Source organism: Tursiops truncatus, chromosome 9 (assembly GCF_011762595.2).
Source record: "Tursiops truncatus isolate mTurTru1 chromosome 9, mTurTru1.mat.Y, whole genome shotgun sequence".
Lineage (NCBI taxonomy): Eukaryota > Metazoa > Chordata > Mammalia > Artiodactyla > Delphinidae > Tursiops > Tursiops truncatus.
Window position 1 is genome coordinate 72,107,268 of NC_047042.1, and position 14,983 is coordinate 72,122,250.

A 14,983-nucleotide genomic window follows, 5' to 3' on the forward strand; every position below is an offset into this window, starting at 1 on the left:
ATAGGAATATCTGGGACAAACTTCCATATAATACTTGTCATCTCTTGTATCATTATGCTGCAAATACATTACATTTTTAATTTTTAGTATATCTTAATGGTAAGATTTCAGATAATATCAATATATTGTCGACTTATGCAGACCTTATAAAAGAAATTCATAGGCCACTTAATGCAGGTAAATTTATAACAAATTTATGTATTTTGTAAGAATAAAAGGATCATAAATGTTTATTCCTAAAAAAGAAAATCTAAACAATTCAAATTGGTTTATATTACCTAAGACTTGAAAACTTTTTATATCCCTTATCTACTTTATGAGTTGATATATGGTCATCAATTAATGAAGTCATTTTTATCATAATAAAATGTCATCATTAGAACTGCAGTATTATAGTGTAACCATTTTCTAAAAAATATGATTGGGGCATTTTAGGTAGTTAAATATTAAAATAATCTAATTGAAAATGAGACTTTAAAATTATTCATTTTGATTGGCAAACGGCAGAAAATGGCTTTGTTTCATAAGTACATTTTATCACTCAATTTTCGTAGATATTACTAGTATTTCTGGAGAAAAAAAAAAAAGTAAAATTTATCTTGTCTTTGTTTTACCTAACTAGTACATATAATTACTTTTGGTTCTCTATGTTTTAAAGGCACCTGTTACTACATTTACATAAATCAAACTCCTCAAGTAATTGTGCCCTCATGTACGAAAGGCCTTCAGTTACAAAGTTGCAGTTTTACTTTCCACTTATCCCTGAAGAATAATGTTCCTTTAGAATCAAAAAAATATACTGCCATTTTAATTTTTTTATGGTTATGGAAAGTATATAGCCATGAAACATCAATTTGTTGAGAAGATTGATCACAGGACTTCATGGACTAGTTGAAAGCCCCAGAATGCAAGATAATAGTAGCCACAGGCACAAGTTGAATCAAACACTCCAACGATTTAAGTAAAGACTTTTATCCTCATTTTAGAGATGAAGAAACTGAAGCTCAAACAGGTTATCAGACTCGCTTACAATCACACAGGAAGAAAAGTGAATTTGACTTCTTGTCTTTTGAGTACAAGGAGGGTATTCTTTCAATTGCAAGTTATTTATTATCAGCGCACAAGAATAGTAAAACTCCAGGCCCTGCAATTAGAAAAAAATATGTCCCATATCTGTATACAAATATGAATCAATTGACTCTACTCTGTAGTGGAAAAACCTTTGGGGTTGCTTCCCCATTATTAGTTGAGTTTGGCTTGATTCACTTTTGATTTTGTATTATTTTGTGTTTCACTTCATCTATGTTGTAACCACCTTATGGTGCAAGACCTGGGTTTTCCATACAAGTGGGGTAATGCTATAATTGAAAGCTACCATCAGAAAATATGAACTCTAGATAAGTGTTTCCTTTTTTAAGATGCTTTCTCCACTTTAGTCTCTAGATCTATGTATTAAATATACACTATTCTGAAGAGTATTAGCCTCCTTACCCATGAGAAATTTTATTTCCCTTATATCATTTTACTGTTACCTTTCCCAAAAACCTTTTCACAAGGGTGGATGGGAAGGCAGCAGGTGGAAAGAGCAGAAAATAATATTAGTTTCAGCTTGGCTTATTCTAAATAAATATCATGACTATTCTATTCAGTATATTTAAACTTCCTGCTCTCGGGGATAAATTTAAGAAATGAATAACTGCATATAAAACGTTGGTAAGAGTTGAAATAATAAAGAAGTTCTTTGTAAGAGCTTTCTTTTATGTCAATTACTTTTGAGAAATAAAGAAAAATCAAAGTGCTAGTTAATATTATAGCTTTGGAATATATGGAAAATATTCTTACTGAAACTTCATATATGAGGATACAGGATTCTATTTTCCACACTAATTTGAGCAGACAAACTAAGTAAAACAAAACTTTTTCATTGAAAACAAAAATATATTTGAACATATTTGTTTTAGCCTTTTTAAACTTTTTCCATTTATTTTCAATTATTTTGTGGTAGGTGAAATAATGCCTCCTTCACCAAAGATGTCCACATCTTAATCCCCAGAACCTGTGGATATCTGACCTTACACTATAAAAGGAACTTTGTAGCTGTGATTAAATTAAGGATCTTGAGATGGGGAAATTACCCTGGATTATCTGGATAGGTCCAATGTAACCTCAAGGGAGGGTCCTTATAAAAGAGAGACAGGAGTGTCAGAATTAGACAAAGGAGAGAGATATGACTATGGAAGCAGATGACACAGTTATGAGAATTAAGCCAAAGAATGTGGGCAGCCTCTAGAAGCTAGAAAAGGCAAGGAAACAGATTTTCCCTTAGAAGTTCCAGAAACAAACTAAACCCTGGTGACACTTTGATTTTAGCCCTGTTTAAATGATTTCAGATGCCTATCCTCTAGAATTGTAAGATAATAAATGTGTATTGTTTTAAATCACTAAGTTTGTGGTAATTTTGTTACAGCAGCAATAGGAAACTAATAGGTACTCCTTTTAAATTCTGAGTTTCTCATTCTTGTAGCATTAAGAATCTTGATGATGGCTTCTAGGAAACACCCTGCCTGGAAATTCTAGTGCTATGGGATTTCCTCATCATAGCTGAAGTCATTTGAGGAAAATCCTACAGAGTTCAGTTCCCCAAATCTCATGTCTTTAATTAAGCTCTCAATGTTATTAAAATGCTCCAATAGCAGAAGTTATAAAGACAAAATGTTCTTTCTTACCCCCTTCCTCCCTTCCTTTCTTCCTCAGTATGATCTGAATAAAGTGTAGGTGAGGACAAATGAAAATAGAAAACTAGGCAGAAGCCAGCTCATAAAGAGAAATAAATACAACCTTAAGCTTTGTGCTTATAGCCCTGATGTCCCATATAAGACTTTTAGCAGGACAGTAATATGATCAACTATTATTTCAGAAATATCCCTTAGGCAACAATATGGAAACTGAATTATTGAAAGACCAAGGCACAAAGACAACAATTAGGAGTGTTTAGTAATATTCCAGGAGAGAAGAATAGAGGGCCCAAGCTAAGGCAATAGTATTTGATATTAAAAAGATAGGTTAAATATTACCCATAATATAGAGGATAAAAATTTTAAAATATGTACAGGATTTCTGATTCGTTTATACATGTGGTGAAGGGGAAGATTCACATATGATGAAGTGGTGGAGAAGATGGCATTTATCAAAATAAAGAATAAAAGTGGAGGCAAAAGATTAGAAGGAAAGATGATAACTTCAGTATTGGACATAATGAAGTCAGAGTGGCTGTGAAACATCCAACAGGGATGCCTAGTAAACAGCTAGATGTGTGGATTTAGAGAAACAGATATGGTGGCCAGCTTAGAACAAATCATTGAATCAGGGTTTTAGTTAAAATCACACAGGACAAAGAATTAGAATTAAAAAGACAAAATCCAGGTAAAGAACTCTGAGGAATATCAACATGTAATGGGCAGAAAAGACTAAAGAAATCTCAAGGAAGTATAATGAAAATTAGGACAGAATGATATAACAAAGCCAAAGTAGGATAGAATTTCAAGGAAAAAGTGGTTAACAGAGTCAAATAGCACAGGGATGAGGAAATAGAAAGAGCAGGAGATATTGCTGGCAGATTGGGAAATAACTGGGTCACTGGTGACCCTCAGGAGAATGATCTCAGGGACACAGTGAGAATAGAAGTCAGCCTGCAGGGACAGGAGGGACATTGCAAATTGTAAATGAGGAGACCTCGGGGCTCAGCACTAGGCACTTCTACTCTCTCTCCACACTCTCCCCAAAGAGGGTCTCATCTCTTCCCCTGGCTTTAAATACCACCAATATGCTAATGATACCCAAATTTGCAATTCTCTTCCAGAACTCTCTATGAAATGGAAACTGGAATGCAGTAACTTGAAAAGTGAATTGGAGATGACACAGGACTCAGCACCAGACACCTTCTCTTTCTCATGTATGTGGATGATATCGTCTATCCCCTCAGTTATAAATACCAGTTACACACTAACAAAACATAAATCCCAAAGTTTCTCTCTGGGAGGCCGAGGTTTATGTATATTAGATAAATAGATAGATATCTCACAAATATCGCAAAATTTAAAATTTACATGTCCAACCACTTGTGATAATCCTCCCCAAAGCCTGTTTCTCTTCATTCTTCTCCAAATCAGTTAATGGCATAATTATTCATCCAATTTCTCAACTCAGAAACTGAGCAGTCTTCCTTTTGTCCTTCATTTTCCTTTACCCTCATATATAATCCACCCCATCCATTCTAACTCACAAATGGACCTCAAATATAGTCATCTCTATCTCTAACTACCAGAGCTCTAGTACAAGCCACTATCATCCCTTACTGTGACTCTCTCATTACTCATCTCCCAGCCCCCTCCTTTGCTCTCTTCAACCATTCTTCATACACCCTTCAGAATGGACTTTTTAAATCATAAAATGGATTAACCTCTCTCCTGATTAAAAATCTTTCAGTTGCTTCCCATTTCATCTAGAATAAAGTTCAGTTTCCTTATCGTGGCCTATGGATAGGTTGTCCCCCACCTACCTATTCAACTTCATTTTTCATTTGATCCCTTATGATTATGATCCCTTATTTGACCCATTTTTTTGATAAGCTAATTAAGGCTCATGTTAAGCATGTTAACAAAGCAGCACGCAGAGTTAAAATCAATCGAAGTCTGCTCATCTCTATGCTGGTGTTCTCCGGAAAGTATGTTAATAATCATAATGATAATAATGGCATACATTGCTGATAAGTATAGAAAGTTTGCTTTGTGTCAGGCACAGAGCACGGAGTGTTACCCACCATGTCTCATATAATCCTCGCAGAAAGCTGTGAGGTGAGTAGCCTTTCTCCGCACTTTCATGAGAAAGTGGAGATAAAGGATAGGTTGAGGAGCTCTGAAGCAAAGCCTGAGTTCAAAGCCTCACTGGTCTCACTACTGAGTCTTTGTTCCTCATCAGAATTGATTATTAAAATGAAGCTGTTTTCCTTTCAAATTAACAAATATTTTTAAATGATAATACCTAGGGCTGAGGAGGGAACAATGCAATAGGCATCTGTGTGAGTTGCTGCCGGGGAAGTAAATTTGTACATTTGCATAGCTTAAGGAAATAATCCTAGATGTGTAAAAGGTTTGAAGCATCAAGATGATCATCGAAACATTATTAACAATGATTCTATAATGTAGGGAACATATACAATTTAAATATATACCCCAGTGGACTCTCTATAGCATTCTTCAAACGGTGAGATTTAATTTATTTCTCTCTTTTACTCAGGTCAAAGGGCTTTACTGCTAAAGCCACTTAATCGTAAAATGACTAGAAAGCATAAACTTTGAAAGCAAAGTTAAAGTAAGCTTCCTTTCTCTCTATTAATCACAAAAATTTTAAAATAGAATTACATATCAAGTGACTCTAACACAAGAGAAAATATGACTATTAAGCAAGCTATTTTAAGAAAAGTATCATTATTTTAGTCATTACTAACACTCTGGCTTTAAGTTCTATCTAGCCTTACCACTGAACTTTAATAGAAGTACATGAGATAGCATCTAAGTCCTGAACATTTACAAAACATTTCCATGGGAAAAGCTAGAATTTTAGGAGTGTTGAAGAGCAGCACATGAATGTCTTTCAAACAGTAACAGGATATTTCAAAATCTCAACATAAATGTATTAGGATGTTCAACCAGCATAAACCAGACCTTATAAAAATGTGCTTACAGCAGACAATAACCTCATTATGTTCTCCCCATAAAATCCAACACTATAATGTGAGAATAAATCATTCTTTCCATCCTTATAGTGCTGTTTATGTCTTGCCCAAAGCTGGAGCTCATTTCAAAGTAAATTTCCTAAAGGAACATAAGGATAGATAGATAGGTATATAGATAGATAGATAGATAGATAGATATAAAGGGGCTTGCTTTGAAAAAGCAGCTCAAATAATAATGTCAACCAGATTCTTTTGCCTCTCATCAAAGGTTTTGTTTTGTTTTTCCTTCTCTCATAAATTCTTCTTAGAAGGACTACTCTTAGTGGCAAGGTCAACTTTGCCTTACCCTAGTCACTAATGACTGAATTGGTAACCTGATATCTGAGAAGTCATTTGCTGTCATAAGTCTATCACCAACGCTTCAGAAGAGTAAGAGAATATAATGCCTTACATTAGGACTTGGCCAAGTTAAGGTAGAGTTTCAATTTTATTGAACTCTATATGTGCATGGGGTGAAATGTGATTGTTTTGTAGCCTATAAATATATTGCCAGTGCTAGCAAGTGGCAAGACATCTATCTCACTCTAGAAAGTCAAATGCTGCAATGTGTCACTTTCAAACTTCTCTCACTGGTCCCAGGAAAATATGTACAGATTTAGAATAAAGTTATTTAAAGTAGATTCTGGTATACACATACTCCAAAGTTAAATTTTCCAGTTAGACTGTCTCCAGTCAATCTGACCACTTCAAGCTGAAGCCGGTCAAATAAGCAGTCACAGTGGGTCAAAAATCTGTCAGAATGGTTTGCTTCACTGGTGATTACTTTTTGACTGACTTGTGCGGTCAAGTTAATCAAAACAGTCAAACCAGCTTTCCCATGTGTACACGGTCTTAGCTCTTCCTGTGTTAGTAGCTGTGCCCTGTTTAAGTATTTGAAAGAGTTTTATTAAGTTACATTGTTTAAGAGAAACAAGTCAAAAAAGTTATGAGCACCTAGTTTGACAATTAGGGCTCCCCTCAGAGCTGGACCTCAGCTTCAGCACTGGGGAGAAAAGGCTCATGGGGCCTGGGAGGCAAGGGCAGGGGCAGACAAGGGAAAAGCACCATGGGAGCAGGAAGAAACCATATGCCGAGCTCCTAACATTTCTTGGTTATAGAGGGCTGATATGTGTTCTGACAAGGGCTGGTTGTACCTTTTGAAATTAAATAGAAACACTTAGAAAGAATCCAAGGAAGGGTTTGGTGACACAGATATCACTGTTAACAATGGTTTTTGATTCTTGGTGCGAAGAGCCATTTCTGTCAGACAAAAGATAAGCTTTAAGAATCCCCTTAATTTAAAAATGAGGGTGAGGACTATTTAATTTCTCAGCTTGCACAAATGACAACCTTGAACTGCAGTCTGATGTTTCCAAAGCAGTGTTAGAGGAGCAGTTAGGATTATAGGGTTTGGAATCAGCCCACCTGGCTTCAAAGCTGGGCTCCTCACTGACAAGTTGTATGACTTTGGACCACGTATTTCCCTCCCCATATGTAAACACTCTTACCTGTTCACTGAGCACAATAATACTGCTTAATTTCCAGAATTGTTCTGATTACTAAATGACTTAATGTGAGTAAAGCACTTTTATTGGGGAAGGTAAGGAAGACTTGCTGTAGTGAGGCATCTGACCAGAAGATGGTCCACCTCAAGTTCACCATAACTGTGAGAGTATCTTATTCAAAGGAAGGATTTTTATAAAGTACTAGACTTCTTTTATACTCGGGTTTTATGTTTTAAGTCATGCCCCAATTAATAGTTTTACCATTTAATATCTTTATCATTTCTAATAATGATGTTAATAGATACATGGCTGATAAGTATATGTGGACATTGAGCTGGGTGCTTTACCTTTACTTTCTTATTTAATATGAAACCCAATGAGGTATATCAGGTTTACACATGAAGAAATGAGTTTACACATGAGTTTCAATCAAATTACATGACCTGTCTGGGATCAAACAGGTGATTATGACAGAGCTGGTTTTGAAACCTAAGTGCCTTGCTTTAAAACCTATGCTCATTCTAATACACCATGTTTCTAAGAACCTACAATGTAATAAATATCTAACTAATAATAACATATTTCTGGTTCTTCCAGCAAAGAAGAGTAGCTGATATTGCAGGTTTGGGACTTCCTAAAGAGCAACATTTGTCTATTGGGCCTCCAAAGGTATTACAAGTAAATCAGAGGAACCAGGAAGATTGAACACTGACCTGGCATATCCAGAGCCCATGTTCTTCCTACTCTCTACACTGCCACTTTGGGTTCCAAAAAAGTACAAAATTTCTGGACGACAAAACTCACAGATTCCAAAGGATTTAGAGCTATAAAGGATTTTAAAGACTGGTTAATTAAGAAAATACAGGTAGAATATCTCATTAATTGAAGATGGCTCAAGAATCAATTAATAGCCTGAAAACTAAGTAATTCTTGTGACATCAAAACTATTTCATGCCAATTTCTTGGGTGATTTTTCAGAGAGTAGTAATCTCAGAGAGTAATGTACAAAAAGTCTAGACTCTGAAGGAGTATGAATGAATGATACCTCTGGGAAGTGCCCAGCCTTCCAGCTAAAACTCAACATAGAGGGTGTAATCCAACATAGAGGTTTAACATCTCAGGAGATTTGCCCTAGGTCAGTTCATCTCTCTGTGATGCCTTATCCTCTAGATGGAAATAAAAGCAGTGAACTCTCTTAAATGTGCCCTATGGTCTGATTAAAGATTGAAAAGGTCTCTAAAAATCCACAGCACTCCCAGGGAAAAATGCTAAATATCATTATCATTATTACACCAAATGCCATAATTTGGTCTCCTCAGATTCCCTTTTTATGTAGATTCCATCAAACTCTGACTTCTGACTTTTTGCCTCTCTGACCAAATCTCCAATGACAAAGCATAGGGAAATGTTGAGGCAATTAGTGGGAAATGGAAGCAATTAATTCCCTTTTTTAGTGGAGACCTGGCCTCTGTGAACCAGTTTAACCAAAAATAATCAATGACCTTTCTCTGACCAAACTGAAGCAAATCTGCTTGATATTTGTCACTGGTTATCCATCTACTGCTTCAACATTAATGAGTCTCTTCACTTTGCCCCTTTCTTTTATGAAATAGAGCCATCTATTCTGGTCCCTTGTTACCTCTGCAACTGCCATTTTTGCAAATTTAATGTAGTCAAAGACCTCGTTATCCATGTATAAGCCTAGGAACCACTTTTAGCAGAGCTGTGATTTCTGATTTCCCCCAACCCTTCTCCCTTGAACTGTTTCCCCTTCTCTGCTATAAAGATGGGATAAAGTAGAACATTTGTTCAAAATGAATAAAGTAGAACAACAAAGATACAGTTTAAGTTTAAAAGTTCCCCAGAAAAGACTACAGAGTTTACTTAGGTCTAAGATCCTTACAGACCTAGATCTAGGTCGCTGCTCCATCACTTACCCACTGGTCACCTTGGAAAAGTTACCTATCCTTCAAAAGCCTCACTTTTCTCAACAATGGCAATAGCGGACTTGCCTCAAGGGCATGTCAGGCTCAAATGAGGTGATAAAGTCTTTACTACATGCTGAGAGCCCAATGGATGTTAACTATTATCAACTGTGGAAGAGAAAAGACTATTTCATGTACAATATCTGATTTTGATACTGGTTAAAACTCCTTCTAAGATTACTGCTATCAAGCAGAAGTAATTAACATTCACTGTCTCTCTTTTATCCCTCAATAGAGGACTTAATATTTCAGCTTATGCATTTATTTTATAAATTCTTTCCTTCTCCTAACATATTATAGGATATTTTTGCTTGCTATTTTGTCATTGTTGCTGCTTGTTTTGTCTTTAGACAAATACATCTTAAGCAACTGGTTGTGTTACATATTTCACTTGGTGTGTTCAGTGGGGCTGAATCTAAATGAATTCAGATACTACTTAGTACACCAGTGTTTCCTATTGAAACAAATAGAAATGAAAATGAACTGGCAATGCAGTTTTAGAAAATATGGAACAGTAGATGTGACCCATGAAGAAAAGGCAAATTATGCAGAGTTGCTTCATTCTCTACTTCATTTTGCTCTGAGAGCTCTGTCCTAAGGCAGAGTCCTCCAAGGCTATTTTCATAGGAGAGAATATATGAGACAGTAGCCCCTGGTTATGTTCTGTGCTCTAGAAATCTGTCAGAAATGTGAGATCAGGGATCCCATAGGAAGAAGCAGAGAAGTCCTCCCTTTGGGTTGTGACCTTTATTTCCAATCTTAGAGCTCCCATGACCAATCTAAATTTGATATCCTAGGAGCAAATTCAGAACTACTCTTCAAGCACAGGAGACTTTAACACAACCAGACCCCTCTTCCTTCACACTCAGGCCCAGCCCCAGCTGTTCATTCACTCTCTACGCTAGGTATTAATTCAATATAAAATATTCAGCTAACACTCGCACATATACACACACAGACTTATTTAAAGTCACATGGCAAGTTAGTAGCAAGCTAAAAATGCTGAACTTCTGACTTCCTATTTTACAGTGTGTTCTATCAGCACTAAACAAAGCAACCACAAAGAAATCACTGAATCACTTGCAAATATTTCCTTGGCCCACTGGTTTGGGAGCTAATCCATGTTCAGTTTAAGTGGTTATTTTTACAGTGGAAAATGACACAGTCCACCACCTTTGATTTTCTTATGAAGTAGGTTCTACAATATTTTTAGTAAAGAACTTGCCTTCTGTTGTTGCCAGAGGTTCAACCACTTTGCAAAGTATTATCCAGAGACATATAATTGTCTTTGCTGTCTTAAAGCAGATACAGGAGCACTCTACAAACAAAATCTAAAACTTATGACTCTGGTCTTTCATCCCACCAATCTGTGTTCCAAATGGCCAGAGATATCCTGCTAAAACACAATCAGAACAAGCTACTCTTGTTAAAACTGTACAACCCTTAAAAGCATAGTTCTTATGGTCTGCCCCCACCTTAACTCTCCAGCTCTTCTTTATGTTATTCCCCACAATGATTCCAAGCTATAATCAAAGACCCCTGAATGTGCCATGCTTTTCACATCTCTGCTCTGATGGAAAGAGCAAATCATCCATCATGTGAAAAGTGCCTTACATATGTGTAGGACAATCATAAGCTATAGAAGAGGAAAAGTGATTGATTAAATGGAGAGAAACATTTGAGAGATGACTCTTAGCCTAAGACTAATTAAAGAGAAGCCTAAAAGTTTACCAAACCTTAGAGTCTGATGGTAAAAATGCTACTGACAAAACTTCTGTTACAGACCTCAATAGTTCAGTAGGTTCAAATCTATTTGAATTTGCACAGGATCAAAGGGAGCAGAGAATGTAAACATCCTAGCTGCTGAGGAATTCCCTGCAGACACTAGCTGACAGCATTACCTGTCTATAGAGAGATTTTCAAGGCAAATAGGTACTGGTCTAGATTTTGGGGGAGTGTGGAAAGATGTCTAATAGAATGAGTTTTCACCAATGGAGAAAAAAAGGGATACAGTGAAATGTCTGACTGAACACATAACCCTGGCTCAAATGCTTTTCTGGATGGAAATCCACACAAGGAAGCTAAATATCTTTCAGAACTTAATTGTTCATGTGCATAGAACTTTTGTATTGGAAACATGTTCACAAAATAAGGAATAAAGAAAGGAACAAAGGGAGGGATAGAAGAATTCTCTGGTCCAGTGGAAGAAGCTAGAAAGTGAATCACAATCTGTTCCAGTACACAGGCTGAGGAGGAGTGTTTCAGGAAAGGCAAGAAATGATTTGGAAACACTCTTCCATGGTAACTCTTGGGAATAAACGTAAGGGGATATGGAAATTTGTATTAAACCTCAATCTCTTTCCTAGACTCATTCCTTTCAATTGCCTTTTTTTAGTTCTATTTTTCAATTTCACATGTTCTTTCAAATGTGAAGTGATAAAAAGAAAAACAGCAACCTAATGGGCTTTAAGATCATTAGGCTCAACCTCCTGCTGTATTCTGAGAACAATTACAAAATTAGAACCTAGGGTTTTCTGTCCTTAACCAATCTGTTCTTAAAATTGTCACCTAAGGAAATTCCACAACCTATCTTACTATCTCACTTTTCAATAATACAGATCCCCCCAATTTTCCTAATGTTTAACATAAACTACCTGTAATACATTCCCATATCATTCTTTTTTGCTGATGAGTAATTGGCCAAGACATCCATACTCCAATAGCTACAATTTAATGGAATCACAAAATTATCATCAACTAAGTTCTCACAAGCAGAATAACGTCTGACCAATTTTGGTGTATCTCCAAACACCTATACCCTGACCTACAGATTCCTGAACAGTCTGGTAATTCACAACTCTAGAAAATAAGGGATATTTTTGTATGTTAATTTATTGATACTCATTTTTCTATAAGACTACTGTTAAGCTCTCCCCTCATAGGTTATGTTTTTGAAAACACTTGTGATTCTTACTGTTTTCCTCATACATCCTCTGCTCTATGTCTCACTGACTCTTCTTCCTAATCTTAGTAAATATAATCAGTAAAACCTGAGCAAGAACTATATTTTGCACTATACATTTGTTTTGGGTTTTTTTGCCAAATAGTATAAAATTTGCAATCTGCTATTTGTAAACATCGCTTCTATGGATCTGCTATCACTCCATTGCTTAATCCAATATTTTTTACTATAAAGAGTTAATTAAATTTTCCTCCATGAAGAATCTGGTATGTCTAGTGAATTTCATTTTATACAATGATTTGTACAAAAATAAAATTGACTTCTATTTATAATTGATTAATAAAGAATTGATGATTATACATCCACTTGTATATTTATTACTTTATCAGTATCCATCATTATTCCTTTGAATCATATTTCACTAGTTTATTTGAAACTATCATGTAAGAATATTTTATTTCTTTCAGTTTCTCCTTTCTAACTATTCAAACCACTGTTTTCAAAATTATTTTCCATTTTCACTGTGTTAATTACCACAACTTCTGAAAATGTCACTAATGCTAGACATTTCCATCAGATTTAAATACCTCATAATTATTTTGGCTATCTAAAACTTATAATAAACACTTGTGTCACAGTCATTAAAATTAAGCTGATTTTTAAGGAACTTTTTTCAGTTTGTTTCATTTTTGACATCAGCTCCAACTTCCAGTTCAAAAAAATTACTCATACATTGAACTATTCTACTGCTTTGTAATGAAATAGAAAATTTTAAAAAAGTAATGATAATCAAACCAAAGAAATAGACAACATGAAAATTATCTCTATTCCATTTGTTTTATAGCTAAAAAAAGTTTTTATTCTCAAAATGGAGATTACAAAGTTTGGCCTATTTAAGGTAGCTTCCACCAAAAAAAGTAAAAGATTTAGTATTAATTCAAAAGTTACTTGAAAGTGTAAAGCTACACGCAGATTCATCTAAAATAGAAGTGAAGCAGAATTGTCTGAATAATCTTGATAATGAACTCTATATTCTGTTTCACTTTGCTTTGTTGACACAGTCTCTGAACAGGGAAGAACTGTGAAAGTTATTTTAAATTCTCTTAACTTTAAATGAAGTTTCTAGTAAATAAGTTACTAAAAAGCTACCCAAAATGAATTAAAGATTACCTCAGGTTTATTTTCTTCTCAAAATGTGTATTCCCAATGAAACATTTTAAGATGATACCGAAAGCATGGGATTATAATTCATATAAACAAATATATATAAAATATATTTTTATGTACATATATATATAAACAAATATATATATAATCTTCCAGTCCCTACTACAACTCTGCTAATTATTACAGTTGAAAACTATTACTAATAAACTAATTGAAAACTATTATAATAAAAAGTTATTGCTTTGGGATTTTGACATCTCCTACACAAATTTTTCAGATTCAAATCTCCATAAAAAACAGAATAACTTTTAATGCTGGAAAAATAATATATGCTAAAATACTATCTGGTGTTATTTCTGCTATGAATAGTATGCATATTTTCTTACCTTTAATAGACAATAAAATATATATTGTTAAAATGTAAACAGAAATTAACATTTACTCATAAAATAACATAAAACATGCAATAAAATGTTAAATCATGTTCCAATTTAGTAAATATCCAGGAATATTAAACTGGAAGAAGAAATTCCTTTGGTTATTATGAAATAAAACAGTGATTTCTACATCTTGATTAAAATAAGACATTAAAAGATTGAGTTTTAGACATATTTTACCCAAATTACAGCAAATCATAGCTCAACTACTCTAATATCCTGATATCCAGTGATCATGCAAGATGAAACTATAATTATCAGCAAGCCACACATATCAAAGTAAAATAGGTATTGATTAGACTTGTCTTTCACAGTTTAAAGTACAGAAAACTAACCTGCCAGTTTAGTTACCTACCAGCAATGACTGGATTCTATCAGTGTTATCACCTTTACAAACAGCACCAAATTATAATCCCTCTTCCCATAACATAAGCACCATGCCACAGGAGACAACGAAAGTAAACGTCCTGATCATGAATAATGAATAGTTTGGACTGGTTGGAATCCACTTAGTTGAGGAAAGAGAAAAGAGAAGTGGCTCATTAGGGCATTTCCTGAACCTTGGTTGGAATTTCAGTTAAGGAAGAAGAAATGACACAGCAGTTTCATGTACGGGGACTTCCTTTCTTTATGTGAAATATGCTACCAATTTGAGAAATAGCACTCCAACAAAAGTACTCCACAGTAATGTGACCACAGTAAAAGCTCTAGTTGATCCCATTATTGCCCCATAATCAACATTTCTTCCCAGAATAAACACAAGCAGTAAATGGTTGTTATCAAAATGGACTAAGGTCCCACATTTATTGCGACGTGTCAAGTCTCACACTTAACGTTTCTTCAAAAAGCTGACCTGCACCAATTTTCAGTTTTTAAGAATTGCAGTTTTGTTAACAGTGTTAAAAGATTTTGAGTTTTTGCTTTAGGCCATTAAATTTCCCATACTTCATATAATCACATTTTCCTTACATATGATTTTGCTCTCAAATTCCAGGATAATTTTCATCTTGTCCAGGAATATTTTATTTTCCTATGTAGTTGGAAGATATATATTTCAACTTACAAGATTTCTAATTTTTATTATTATTTTTCATATCCCAGTGTGACATATTTTTAAGGGACATGAGTACTGGTTACTCACTCACTACCTTTAT

The 14,983-nt window shown here is 34.7% G+C and overlaps 1 protein-coding gene across 1 annotated transcript in view; it reads right to left on the reverse strand.

The window, feature by feature from the left end:
* Positions 1–14,261, reverse strand: part of TFEC (transcription factor EC) — an 80,914-nt gene extending 66,653 nt beyond the window's left edge. Inside the window, exon 1 of the mRNA XM_019925093.3 lies at positions 14,185–14,261. The gene's annotated coding sequence lies outside the window, so the exon portion shown is untranslated. The remainder of the gene's footprint in view (positions 1–14,184) is intronic.
* Positions 14,262–14,983: the final 722 nt, after the last annotated feature.